The following is a 13258-nucleotide window of genomic DNA, read 5'->3' on the forward strand; positions in this document are numbered from 1 at the left end:
TAATCATAAATATATCTCAGAACTGTACAGAAAAAGAAGTAAATAAATTCCACACCCCATGCTATGCACTTCCATTATCTTCTCTTGTTCAGACTATCAATGAAGGAAAAGTAAATCCAGAGTCTTTCTGTGGAAAACAGAACAACTTGATGTAGGCTTATGTCAACTCTAATTCTGTTCCAAATTAATAATACAATGTTTAGAGTTACCTATGGCTGACCACGCTTTTCTTGAAACAGTGTGGGTAAATTGTCATGTGGCATTTATGAATTCCTGTTCTTAGTTGATGGCACAATTTGTGATGTAGCAATGCACTGAAGTAAATGAAAAATCACACAAAACAGTAAACAATTAGCAATAATAATTACCATGCGTGCATATGCATACATATGATTCAGAAACATCCTGTCATCTGAGGTAGGCTTTTGGTTTGCTTCAGTGTGTAGTTCAGTCATTTCACACATCGTTTTACTGCACTCTGGGTGGCCTTAATTTTTGCCCAGTCCCTCATGCAATATGTGGCAGTTGGATAGGAAAAAAGTAGATTGAAATGCGGCTTTGACTCACCAGTCAAAAAGCCAAAGACTTGGGCTCTGAAATGTCTTTGTAGAAATTAGTATCTGCACCTTTCAAACAGGTACAGTTTATGTGATGCTGGAAGCTCAATGAATCTGAGTGGCTGTAGGTATTGCAAGGCCTGAGACCTCTGAACACCCGGGAATTAGTCACAAAACAGCCACAGAAGAATAAGAATAATGTGGATGAAAAAAAGAGTTGTTTCTAGTGTTTAAGTCTGATTTTCTATAACTTACAGGCAATTATTCCAGTGAGCAATGTCAGAAGCATCAGTGTGTCTGAGAGCCTGTCATCACTATGACTAGCTCACTAACAAATATGCTTTGCACTGTGCTCTATGGGCTTGTCAAAATTATTCTTTTTCATTATTTCTTAACTGGAATAGATAAGAAATTACAAGAACCACTTAATCTTTTAGGAAGATGTGTTCAGCCACATTTTTTCTAAGTACCAGTATTGGTACTGTTCAGTATCATGTCTTTATGGTTGGCTGTGCCTGTTATTCAGGTTTGCCTTCTTTACCCTCCAGTGTCTTATTGGCCCCAGACAGGAGGACAGAAATTGAGAGGAAGGTAACCTTTGGTTTGACTGTCTTGGCTTGGTGTTACCTGTCACTCTATAGAAAATCACACTGTGCAGTGTAATACTTTAGTCTCCTAGAAAAATTCAGCTCTGGCTAGGATTTTCTGCTGCTCCTCTAACCCTTTCTCTGGCATCTCTTCCCTGCCATTGTGAACTAGATTCCTACAGACCTCTTTATCACATCATGTATGCTGAAGACATGGTAACAGGCATCCATTTGGAGAAGATGGATGTTTGGCAGGAAAGGGAGTGACTATAAAGATGATTTATGAGCTTTTCTATTATTAGTTTAAATCTTGAAATATTTGTTTTACAATTCACTTTTCCTTTTACAATATTCTGTTTTCTTTTTTTTTCCTCCCTTCTAGCATTGCTGAAAATAATCCTTTATATTTAGTGTCATTCTGTGTTTTTCCTTAGCAGCTCTTTAGCTTGCAAGTGTTGCCGCTTGTAAAATGAGAGGGTTGCTCTGGGTTTCCTTGTAATGTTACCTAGAGGGACAAAAGCTTGCTTTGTGATTGCGTTGGGCTTCAGACTCGGCTTCTTGCAGGACCTGTCAGAATCCTAATTATAAGCGGTGTGTTTACTCTCAGGCTTTTACCAGAGATGGCAACTTTGTAAGCTCAGTGTAAGAGTTTTTTGAAACAGCTCCATGGGAAGTGACTAGGGAGAAAAAGTGAGAACAGAGATCAGGAGGAGTGCAAATGAGCACAGTTTTTACTTCGAGTCTTTGGAACTATGTGACCAGATTCACATACATAGTGGTTTAAAATAAAAGCAGATGCAATGTTTGTTGCTAGATGAGGGCATCAGAATTTCTTACTTCTCAGGGGAAATAAAATGGTATCAGTTCTTGCAGTGGGCTAAATTCTGAATCTAGGTCTTTCAGAAAAGAGCAGTAGAAGAATTTAGTCGCTGTTTAAAATTTCAGAAGGCTGCTATATTCAAGTGTGTGGACAAAGTCTGAATATTTGTGTGGAACAATATAGCTATATGCACTTCAGGGTATGTCAAGCAAATTATTTATGACGTTCTTTAAACCTCAGTGCAGTTTTTCAAGTTCCCAGTTACATTTCAGGAGACTTCAATTAATCTTTGTGAAGTTTCCTTTTTTTTAAATAAATGTTTCAAGTTAGGATACTATGAGAATGCCAGTGTGTGCCATTTAAAAGCAGAAAATAGATTTAATAGATCTCAGAATTTGGATCTTTCATTTAAATAAAGCCATTCGCATGGCTTGATGTGTGTATTTCATCATATTATCTTTTCCAGCAGGATTTTCATAAGCATAACACTGAAATGTTTCATATATGTTATTAGGTACCTTAGTATTAAAATCTAATTTAACCACAGATGATTTTTTTTAAAATGCCATTTTAGTGAATGCTGCATACTGTATCATGAGAACAAAAGAATTATTAAAATAGCAAATCAAATATCAGTGTTAGTGCTTTGGGTCTCTGTCACATCGTCATGAATTACAGCAACTGGTCTGATTTCAGCTGCTCTGTAGTTTTAAGTGTTGTCAAATCAAAATCTTTCCTATTTTCTTTAGGAGTGCTGTTTGCTTTTTGGAGGTGATGTACTCAATAGTTTATAACTTGGCAATAAAATCATTTATCCAGAGTTTATTCTGAGTTTTCCAGCACTGTCTGAGCGGGAGGCTACTGGAGTAGAGTTTTATTCACAATCTGGCTTGTGGTATCCTGCCCTCTGGGATGGGGTAGTGACCTTCTGTGCCACTGGAGTCCTGTCTTGGCTTTTGAGTCTTTCTCCTGGCATTGAGCCCTGCTGTATTATGAAGCACCTCTTGAAGATATTTTGGGATGATTTGAAATCTCTCTAAAAAAGCTCTTGGTGAACCATGATGTGTTCAGCTCCATGGGAAGGCAATATGTGCTAATGTGTCCAGAGTATACCTTACAAAATTTTATATTACAGCAATTATTATAATCCTCTATGATTTTTTCAAAGTTATTAATAAATATTGTAATAGAGGCTCACATTTCATAAAGTTTATTTGAATCATTACTTATTAATGAAATACTCTAACATGGCCAGCTTAACACTTCTCACATTGAGCTGAGATTTCCATGAATACAGCTGGTGAATTGCAGTATTAATGCAGGATATCACAGGATGCTAATTTTATGACTTGCAGAGTTGAAGAGAATGAATACGGAGTGGTAGAAAATGGGTCACATGCAACTCCTTTGAGAGATTTGCAACATTGTCCTCAACACACTGAATAAAAAGCCAATTTTCCAAAAAACATCCAGAGTTTTTAATTAGAAAGGTGTATTTCTTCTTTGGTTATGTTTAAGAGCTATTCAGGAATAAAAGATTGGTTTGTTTTACAAAAGAAGTAATGAGTATAACTCAAAATTACTCTTCAAATGTATGCTAGATTTCATGTTACAGTGTAATTTGAAGATGACTTGCACATAGACCAGACAACTGTGAGTGTTGTTTTTTTTGAAAACCTAGTATTAACCATCTCCTTGGAAAAACTTTAGGACTTGCCATCCTTCTGTTTGACTTCTTGTTCTTCTTTGAATGCCAGCAACATTCAAAGACAAATATTAACAAAACAAAAGCAAAAACAGGGGGGAAAAAATTTATTCAAACTACATTCACCTGTGTGCTGTAGTTTCTGCATTGTGAAGGCCTTGCTTTATCTGCCTAGATTCATTCACCTGAGAAAAGGAGGCTGAGGGGACACCTTATTACCCTGTACAACTACCTGAAAGGAGGTTCTAGCATGGTGGATGTTGGTCTTTTCTCCCTAGTAACAAATGCTAAAGGCTAGAAAATGGCCTCAAGTTGCTCCAGGAGACGTTTAGATTGGATTTTTAGAAGAAACATCTTCACTGAAAGGGTTCTCAAGCACTGGAACAGGCTCCCCAGCAAGATGGTTAAATCTCTATCCCTGAAGGTGGTGCTAAGGGACATGGTTTAGGACTAGATCTGGTAGAGGTAGGTAATGCCCTTTTCCAATCACAGTGATTCTATGATTAAATGAAGGTCTTGATGCTGAAATCATTATTGCACAGTCTTTACACAAGCAAGCTTTCAGCAGTGTTGGCAGGAATTGATGTGAAAGAACTGTGTAATGCTCTTTAGAATCAGGTGCAAAAGCATGTATGTATAGACTAGGATATCTGTCTCCATTATAGGTCTGAAAACAATGTTAACTGTTCTTGCAAACGATATGCTTTACTTCCGTGGTAACATTTAGCACTGAAACTTGGATGAATGAAAACAATTCTTTGAGCATTTGTTTTTACTGCTACATTCGGCATTGGAACCAGTTGCCCAGGGAGGTGGTTGAGTCATCGACCCTGGAGGCGTTCAAGGGGAGATTGGACGTGGCACTTGGTGCCATGGTCTAGTCATGGGGTCTGTGTTGATAGGTTGGACTCGATGATCCTCGAGGTCCTTTCCAACCTAAGTGATACTGTGATACTGTGTGATACTGTGATGTTCTGTGCTGTTGCTGGGACTGAAATGAGGTGTATCTTGGCTTGTGTGGCAGCTACTGTGGATGCATCTGAAAATATGTAAGGAGAAAACAACCAGAAGTGAAACATACTCCACTGGCTAGCTGTTTCAGCAGTCAACAGAATTTAGCAGAATGAGGAACATGGTTCTTATTGTGAGGTGTGAGTGAGTGGAGCATGTGATCACTTTGGTTCATGTCCCAACAATGCCTGGCCATGCAGCTCAAAACTCTTGTGGAAAGAATTAAGAACCACTAATGTGAACGCACTGTGAGATTTTTTGTGAGGACAGCAGATCCCACAGATTATGTCCTAGAGTGGCTACAGACTGTTCTGTTTCTAACTCCCCCAAATCTGATCTGATTGCTGTGAAAGACTCAAATGTTGACTTGCATTCAGTCACACATGGGGCAGGGATAGCATCCCTTGCTGGGGACAAAACTGATTTTTGTAGCATTGTAATTATAGCTGTTTGAAAGCTGTTTGATAACCACTATGCAGTTTGCATTGTTTTATAATGGGAACTGTCACATTCTTTTTTATAATTGATATGGAGGTCCTTAGCCACAGTTTTGTGAAAAGTTAAGAAAGCTGCAGTGCTGTGACTGTGACATGGGGCTGTGCAGCTATGTAGCTCTTCCAGTGCGTCCCAGAGAACTTGCACTTCTGTTGGACCTTGTGGAAGTGTGTGCTCAGCCAGTGCTGGTAGTGACAAAGGTGCCTTGCAGAAGAACAGTTATTTTAATAATCTGCAATATATTGTAGTTCAGTCTGCTTGTACAGCTGGAAAAGAAAAGTTTCAGTGTGTATGCAAGCTGAAAGCATAACTTCTGCCCATATCAAGGGTCAGCAGTGGACAGCAGAGCTTTCATTGCAGTCTCCTGACATCAGGGTTTTTGATTCAAACATTCATATACTATGAATTGAATCTTCCCTAGCCAGCAGTTGTTGAAAGTTGATACATACATACACATATATATAGGGTCATCTTTTATTCCATCCACAAGGTAATTTAACTCATTCAGTCCTAAAATGCTCACAGTGTTGCAGTCTAATGAATACCTTTATCTATGTCAGACTCAGTACAGCAAGTCCAAGAAGACAGAGCTGCCAGTTCTAAAACCAGCATTTGCCTTACTTGCAGTTTAATGTAAGCAGCAGGATAGAGAAAAAGTTATTCTATGTGACTCCAAACATTATCACCAGATAATTCTTCTTCTTTTTATTTTTTTTCCCTAGTACAAGCAGCACATTGCCATTCTAAACTATGCCTTAGGATTGGAATAATGATGTGTCTGATTTCAGCGTGGGAGGAACTAATTTAAGTGTCATCTCAGTGGTATCTACATGCCATATTTAATCCTAATGGAAAATAGAAAAGTGGAATATCTGAACTGCAATAAAGTGGAATATCTGAACTGCAATACAGGAAATGCTGGAAAACTGGAGGAGCTAGGAAAGAAAATCTAGAGATGATTTTAGCTGCAGTTTTACAGCATTCTTGCATATTCTTTTTTCATATAGCAGATGAAACCAAGAGCAATGAAGAACTCACCATTGGGAATGCTGGTAGCATCCTACTTGTGAGAATGTCAGCATATTTACATAAATACTGTCTTGAACCATTTTTTGGTACCATCACTGTGATTTTAGCCTTAAAAAATTGGTTGAATTTTGAATTTTATTTTTTTTTTCATTCTTCCCCTCCATGTTTTTCCTTCTCCTACATTTGTGGGGTTATTTGGCCTTCAAGTATGCTTGAAGAGTTTCTGTTGATAACATTCTCAAACAGCTCTCACTACATTTAAGTAGCAGATGTGTGTGTAGATCTGGTGCAGTGACAAAAAGTCATGTAGAACTTGTTGTGGAAGTGCCAATCTCTGTTGATGTTAGTAAAGTGACTCTTGTTTGATCAGATTATTTTCTTTCGACATCTTTTCCTGTGAAGTATCCAGAGATCTTTTGCATCCAGTGGAATATGTTTGAGATAGTCAAGTAATGTAAGCTGTTAAGAGCCTGAATGACTTTCTAAAGGCTTTATTTCTCTTTCCTTATCAAGGGAATTGTACTTAAAATTGCAAGAGTTTGACTGGGAATGAGGAAAATACTTTGCAGTGTTAGGCAAAGGACTTAGAAGATTGTGTCCTACATAAAGTAAGAAATAATAAATTGGCTATTAAATGAACTTTATTAAAATTTACCTGTTTTCTCTAACCCAAGCATACTTTTTAAGAAAAGATAAATTACTAGAAAGGTAGCTTTCATAAAATGAATGCTGATTTCTTAAACTGGTCATAAAACTTACTTTAGACCTGATCATTTCAAGTAATTCTACTTCTTTGTGACAGAACCTGAAAATTGTAAAGATGTTGAAGGGTCTGAGACACAATAAGAGATTTGACTAAGGAAGCATTTAAGAATGACTGGGTGCACACTCCAGATGTGTGTAGGTATTGCTAGATGTTTTAATGACATGGTGGAACTTGCTGTAAGTCTAAAGTTCAAGTGCAGAACCTTTTATCAGAGGATTGAATTCTTATTGTGGAAAAAAATTAAACAGTTACTGCTGACCTTTATTTGGCATACTTTCTCTGTAGATATGCTTGGCATTTAATTCCTGAAAGTGTTCTCCAAGTGTATGGGATGACCAAATTTGAAGTCACTTGACTTCACTTGTTCACTGTTAGTTATTTGTGGGGCCATTATTCAAATAGTGTTCCTTCATTTTGCACTGGAAAAGTAACATATTTTAAGTATTATGCTTCTAGGAAGCTTTGGAGAAGCTCTATTTAAAACTTTATGGCAACTATGATGAAACTAAACATAAAAGCTAAAATTTCCATTTATGATGACAGAATTAACATGGGGGAAATGAAGACTTAAAGGTTAGGCTGTGAGAGAGTGAAAATTTCTGCTTGTTTTTCCTTACCCAGTTTATGTGGAGACATTGTTCTGTTTTTCTTGGGTCTCTATAACCAGAGTTCTTGTTAACACCACTTACTGGAAGTCTGTTTTGAGAGTCTGAGTAGACAGAAATATAGATGTGAGTCTGTATGGAAGGAGACAGAATTTATATACTAAAAACTTACCCTTCACGGTCTTTATGATCTTTGCAAATGTCTAGATGTCTGTCTGTTTTTTTGAGTAAGTTCTGCAACCTGCTTCCTGCAGATCTTGCTCTGCTGGCAGTCTGAGGTAAGGACCTCTGATTGGGGACCCTGCATGGATCTGTATTCTCCATTAGCCTCCTGCCACATCTCTATGGCATTTTGCTGTGGAATTTGCAAATAAACCAGTGGGGGTGTGGTGGAGTTTTTTTGTTTGGGTTTGGTTTTTTACTATTAGTTTCCATTCAAGTGTAGTTTGAGAGGAATGATAGATGCTCCAAAGCTGTCTCACAGATATTTTTGATGCAAACTCAAAGGACGTTTTGCCTTTCATTAAATTTAACAGTCTGTCTGCACTGCAGTGTGATCTCTCCAATAAATGATTTAGAGTCATGATGAATGCTAAATAATATGGCAGCATGAATCGTTGTTTTCGTTTGGCACCAGATAAAATCTCGATGGAATTGCTAAGCGCTTAGCTCTCTCAAGATAGCTGGCTGCTGCATTGTTCCTTTGCTCCTGACACACTCCTTTTGCTCCTTGCCCAGCTAATCATTGTTAATGTTTCAAAAGCTGCCATCATCTGTTTGAGGAAATCTTTTCAGGCAGATCTGTATACAGTAGAAATAATGGGAAAAAAATAAAGTTTAAAAAAAATATATTTCTATGGCTAAATACATTCTCTGTCTGTTTTAGATGCTATGGAATGATTGACCTTAGTGATGTTAGGTCAATATTGAAGTTCCCAGCTCCTCAAATTAAAAATGGTTCATTATTAAAGCAAACAGTTGTCTTCCAAAATGGGTGTAACTGGAACCTTGGTGATCCTCAGAAGTTTCAAATCCTTGGAGCACCCATCTGAGGGTCTGGCTTACAGAGACTACCAGAAGATGAGTACAAAGCTCTCAGTCACTTTCAGAGCTATATAATTCTAACTACGTGCTCAGCATAGGTTAGCCATGTACAATATTTGTTCTTTTTAGCACTCTTTTAATAAGGCTCAAAAATTAGGAAGTCAGGGGTCTTTTAAAATACCTAAAAAGAAAAACCTTAGGGGATGTGAGTTAATAAAATGGTCTATTAAACTAACCTTCATTTTATGGCCCTGAACTGGGAACGCTGAGAGAGATGACTTAGTTACAGCAAAATGGAAAAAATAGGGTCTAATCAGCTTTCCTTGTAAAGGAAAGTGCCCTGGAAAAATACGCCTGTTGCATGAGAATATATCAGACTGAGTTCAATCAGCTGTGGATTACTGTGCAATAGCTCAATCAACTTTAGGTCAGGAAGAAAGGAAGTAGAGGAAATATTTAGTAGAACTATAAAAGATGTATATTCAGTAGTTCATTTGGCTTACTGGGATTGGATTATCAAAGTTTTTGCAGTAACATGAGAAACTCTGTGTGGCTTATCTCTCTCTCACACAGGATCTTATGTAAACACTTAGCCCTGATATATGGCAAAATATATTCCACAAATTGCATTAATTTGTATGGTCCTGCAGTGTGGTATGCACCCCCTGGTTTAGAGTTCATAGAGGATATTTTCTTGACAGATGCAAAGCTTTATGGATTGACTGGCCTCTGCTACACTGCTGACTTTCGTTAGTGCAGTATAGTGGGGTGATTCATCTGATCCAGAACAATAATCACTTAGCTTATACCAGATACAGCCTGAGTTAGCAAATTTGTGAGCTGGAGATGGATTTTATTTCAAATGAGTTTCAGTCCACCGACTCAAACTTCAATCACAGCAGGTTGCTTTGGTTATCAGAGCCAAGTATTCCACTGGCTTAACTTGCCCTACCTACCCATCTCCAGTTGAACTAAGTGGATTTCTGATACTGGAAATTTTTTAAGGTTCCTATCAGTGAAAACTGCATTTCTGTCTGTGCTATATGTACCCATTACAGTAGAATTTCCTGTGATTTCTATAACTGCCTGTGATAGGGGGAAAGCGCTTTCCCTGCTTTTGTATTACATTTTTGAACCTTGACACTGCTTTCAGTATCATGTAGCTACCTGTGTAATCAGTTGTCTCTTCAGTTATTCCCTGACTAAAAAAGGCCCATGAAAATATTAGTAAGTACAAAATAAATAGGTTCCTGTTTTTAAGGGATTCTTTTAGAAATTGAAGGATGTTTTTTGTGAGTTTTGGATGATTTGCTTCAAGATATAGTTGAAATTGAAGAATATCATTATCCTATTAACCACATCACCCTGTTAATAGCAGAACTCTTGTTGACATAAGCTTCAGCCCAGGGGCTCAGTAGCATCCCAAAAGGGGCTTGACTAGTGACAGCTGAGAAATATACAAATTATAGAAAATAAATAGCCAGTTTTGAAGGAGAGTACTGAACAGATTCATGATCTGACACTTCATTTCTGAAAAATGCAGTATAGGTACTGTACTTTAATCCTCAGATTACCTGCACAGCTGCCCAACCTTTTATCTCCCCCAGGAGACAAAAAATTTTGTTGTTTCTATGGGAATTAGATGCAGAGGAGTGTGCCGGACATGCCCTCAGAGCAGGAGGAAAAGGAATGCTAAGGAATGGATCTACACTGTGCACACTACTTGGAAGAGGTGCATCTTCACAGGCAGGGAGGAGTGCGGACTGGTATTTGTGGTCACACAGGATATTTCCTCCTTTCTTCCTAGGAAACTGCCTGTCCAATATATGCCAAAAGGTTTGAGGAATTTATCGTACTTGCTTAGGCTCCTCAATATGTTTACTTGACATTTCTGTCAATAAACTCATTTGCTATTGTGCTGCTTCTGGCATGATGCAAAAATGGGAGCAAGTCTGCTCACAAGAAAATCCCACTTAAAGTTTAGTCCCCTCTATCTAACCCTTTGAACTGTCCTGGTTTGTTCATTAGGGACTGAACACTGTCTCTCTAATCATAAAGCTTAATTGCTCTCAGCTAATTGTGTATATTTATAATAGATTGTAAGCCTGATTTAGTTGCATGAATTGTATTGCTCTGTGACATATTACATGAAAACAGTGAGGTACTTCTTAGTTAAGGCACTACTTAGCGGTTATGTTTCCCATCCTCCTTAATGCCATTACTTTAAACAAAAGTATGTATGTGTGGTACTGTAAGTTGTTAATGGGAGCATCAGTGTCTTGGCTTCCATGAAGATAATGGTAGTTTACCACAGGTTTGGTATAAACATGGAGGGTGGAATTTCTTTGTTTTATTGTTTTATTTGAAATGGAAATCTCTGTAAATCACAAAGCATCTGTAGACTTTTTGTCTGAGACAGAGCAGTTTAATTCTTGGATGATTTTAGTAGATTTTCACAGTATCACAGTATAACTTAGGTTGGAAAGGACCTCGAGGATCATCGAGTCCAACCTATCAATACAGACCCATGACTAGACCATGGCACCAAGTGCCACGTCCAATCTCCTCTTGAACACCTCCAGGGACGGTGACTCAATTTTTTTCATGGACTGCAAAATGCCTCTGCCTTGAATTAGTTATGGTTATGGTATGATTCAATATATTTGATTATTTGTTTGTTTGTTTAACTATTAAATCTTACAATACTATATATTTTTTCCCTTTTATTCCAATTAATACCCTTGTTTCTGAACACCTGCCTTGTATTTCTCCTGCAGTTTTTCTATTTGAAGTGATTTTTAGCAAGCTAGTCCTCTGCTTACTTTGATTGTGCTCAAGTGATTTGGCAGTGAGCAAATCTGGACATTTTTTCTGTGTTTCATTTAAAAGCTGTTTTTTAAATGCTGCTGATGACTGTGTAGTGTTCAGAGCCAGCTAACCCTCTTGCCAGATTGTTAAAGCTATCATCCCCCCACAGGCTGCTGGGTGACTATTCAGTATTACTCAAGGGAGGATACTGCATTTTCCCGTGAACTTCAGAGCAAAAATAGATCTTCCAGTTTGGTGATGGGAGATACTGCTATCTGTCATTCCATTTTCCCCAAGGGATGATTCTGAAATACCAACTCTAAATGCAAAGTTGCTGCAATGAATTTTCCATCTGAAATATGTTAATATTTATGAATGTTCAGACAGGGCTTGTTACACAAGAATTCCTCTCAGTCTTCAGATGTATGAGGAGCAATAGTCTTGTCAGTAGAAATTTTGTGAAAGAGTTTTAGGTGTTTTTTTGCAGTTCTCTTGTTTTATGGCTCATAATTCTCTAAGTAGTTAGTCTGAAGCCAGTTGTCTTTGTGGTTTTAAGTGCAAATACCTAGTTTAAATGACCCTAGCTTTGAGGTATTGTGACTTTTAACTGAATCAGACAACAAACTACTGTTAATGTATTTTGTCTTTACTATATGGCTCGTTTGATTCATCTATCTATAAAGAACATGGGACAATATTTGCTGATAAACCTAAAAAGAGACACGACAAGCTTGTGTGGAAATAAATTGAAACATAGTTCCCTCAGTGATGGGGCAAGAAGGAGGGACCAGATGTTCTCTCAAATTCCATTCATTATTGCAGTATTTGGTTCTCTGTTAAACTATTTTTTGACTTTAAACAGAAGAGCTCTAAGGCTCAGGTTATAAATAGTGATTAGTAAGTGTGTGGATTTTTAGGGCAGGGACTTCATATTCTAAGAAACCTGTTAGTTTCTGACCATCATAAAATTATCTTGGGAGCTATTCTTCATGTTGAAGAGAAGGTGGAAAAGTGGCAAGCAGTAGTAGAATGTTCTTTCTGTATTTGGTGGACTTGTTTTTATTCTACTATAAATAATTTCTGACCTCAAACTTTTGAGTCTTAGAAAAATATGGAAAAATTAAATCCTCTAAAAGCCTTTAACAGTGCTGTGAATGTTCCTGTGCCAACAGGCAGAACTAGGGATATCTTTAGTTAATCTCCTGTGGCAATACTCAAAGTAATTGGTAAACATGGTGATGTCCACACTATTTTCCTGACATGTGCTTTTAAACAGAGATCACTTTATATGAAAGAAAGGCAATTAGTCAAGCTCTGCAATCCATTTGAACTGGATAAGATGAACATATGTAAAAAGCTTTACAGCTTGTTCTTTGCATACAGCCTGTGGTGCGTAAGATCACCAGGTTCCTTTGCATCAATGTTTCTTCATTTACCATCTGCAGACAAGTAATTGCAAAGCTTAATTTGTTTCACAAACTGCTAGTGTTGAAAGGCTTGTGATACACAACAACCTCAGATTGATTTATATTATGTTTTTAATTTTTTGGGTTGATGGATGCACATAAAGTCAAAGAATTTTATCATTTTACATAGTCTCTGACATGCAGATTTTCATAAACAGTGAAACAAACAACTCACTCCCATTATCTCACTACCGGTGAACCCATTCAGTCATCTGAGTGTTTAGTCTATGCATATCTCTGTCAGTAAACTTCTATTCAAGCACTTAAACATAGGCTTAGGAGTCAAGCTTGAGATCTATTTCTAAAAGCTTGACCCTACAGCTTCAGAAATGTACACTTAGTTTCTTTTGCTTTGTCTATGAAAT

General features: G+C 37.5%; 1 protein-coding gene across 1 annotated transcript in view; it reads left to right on the forward strand.

Moving 5' to 3' along the window:
* GALNT18 (polypeptide N-acetylgalactosaminyltransferase 18) overlaps nt 1-13258 on the forward strand; it is a 173780-nt gene that overhangs the window by 91820 nt on the left and 68702 nt on the right. The gene's annotated exons all lie outside the window — the stretch shown is intronic.

The sequence above is a fragment of the Melanerpes formicivorus genome, unplaced genomic scaffold (genome assembly GCF_026170545.1).
Source record: "Melanerpes formicivorus ecotype bairdi unplaced genomic scaffold, bMelFor1.0.p_v2 SCAF_16, whole genome shotgun sequence".
Classification (NCBI taxonomy): domain Eukaryota; kingdom Metazoa; phylum Chordata; class Aves; order Piciformes; family Picidae; genus Melanerpes; species Melanerpes formicivorus.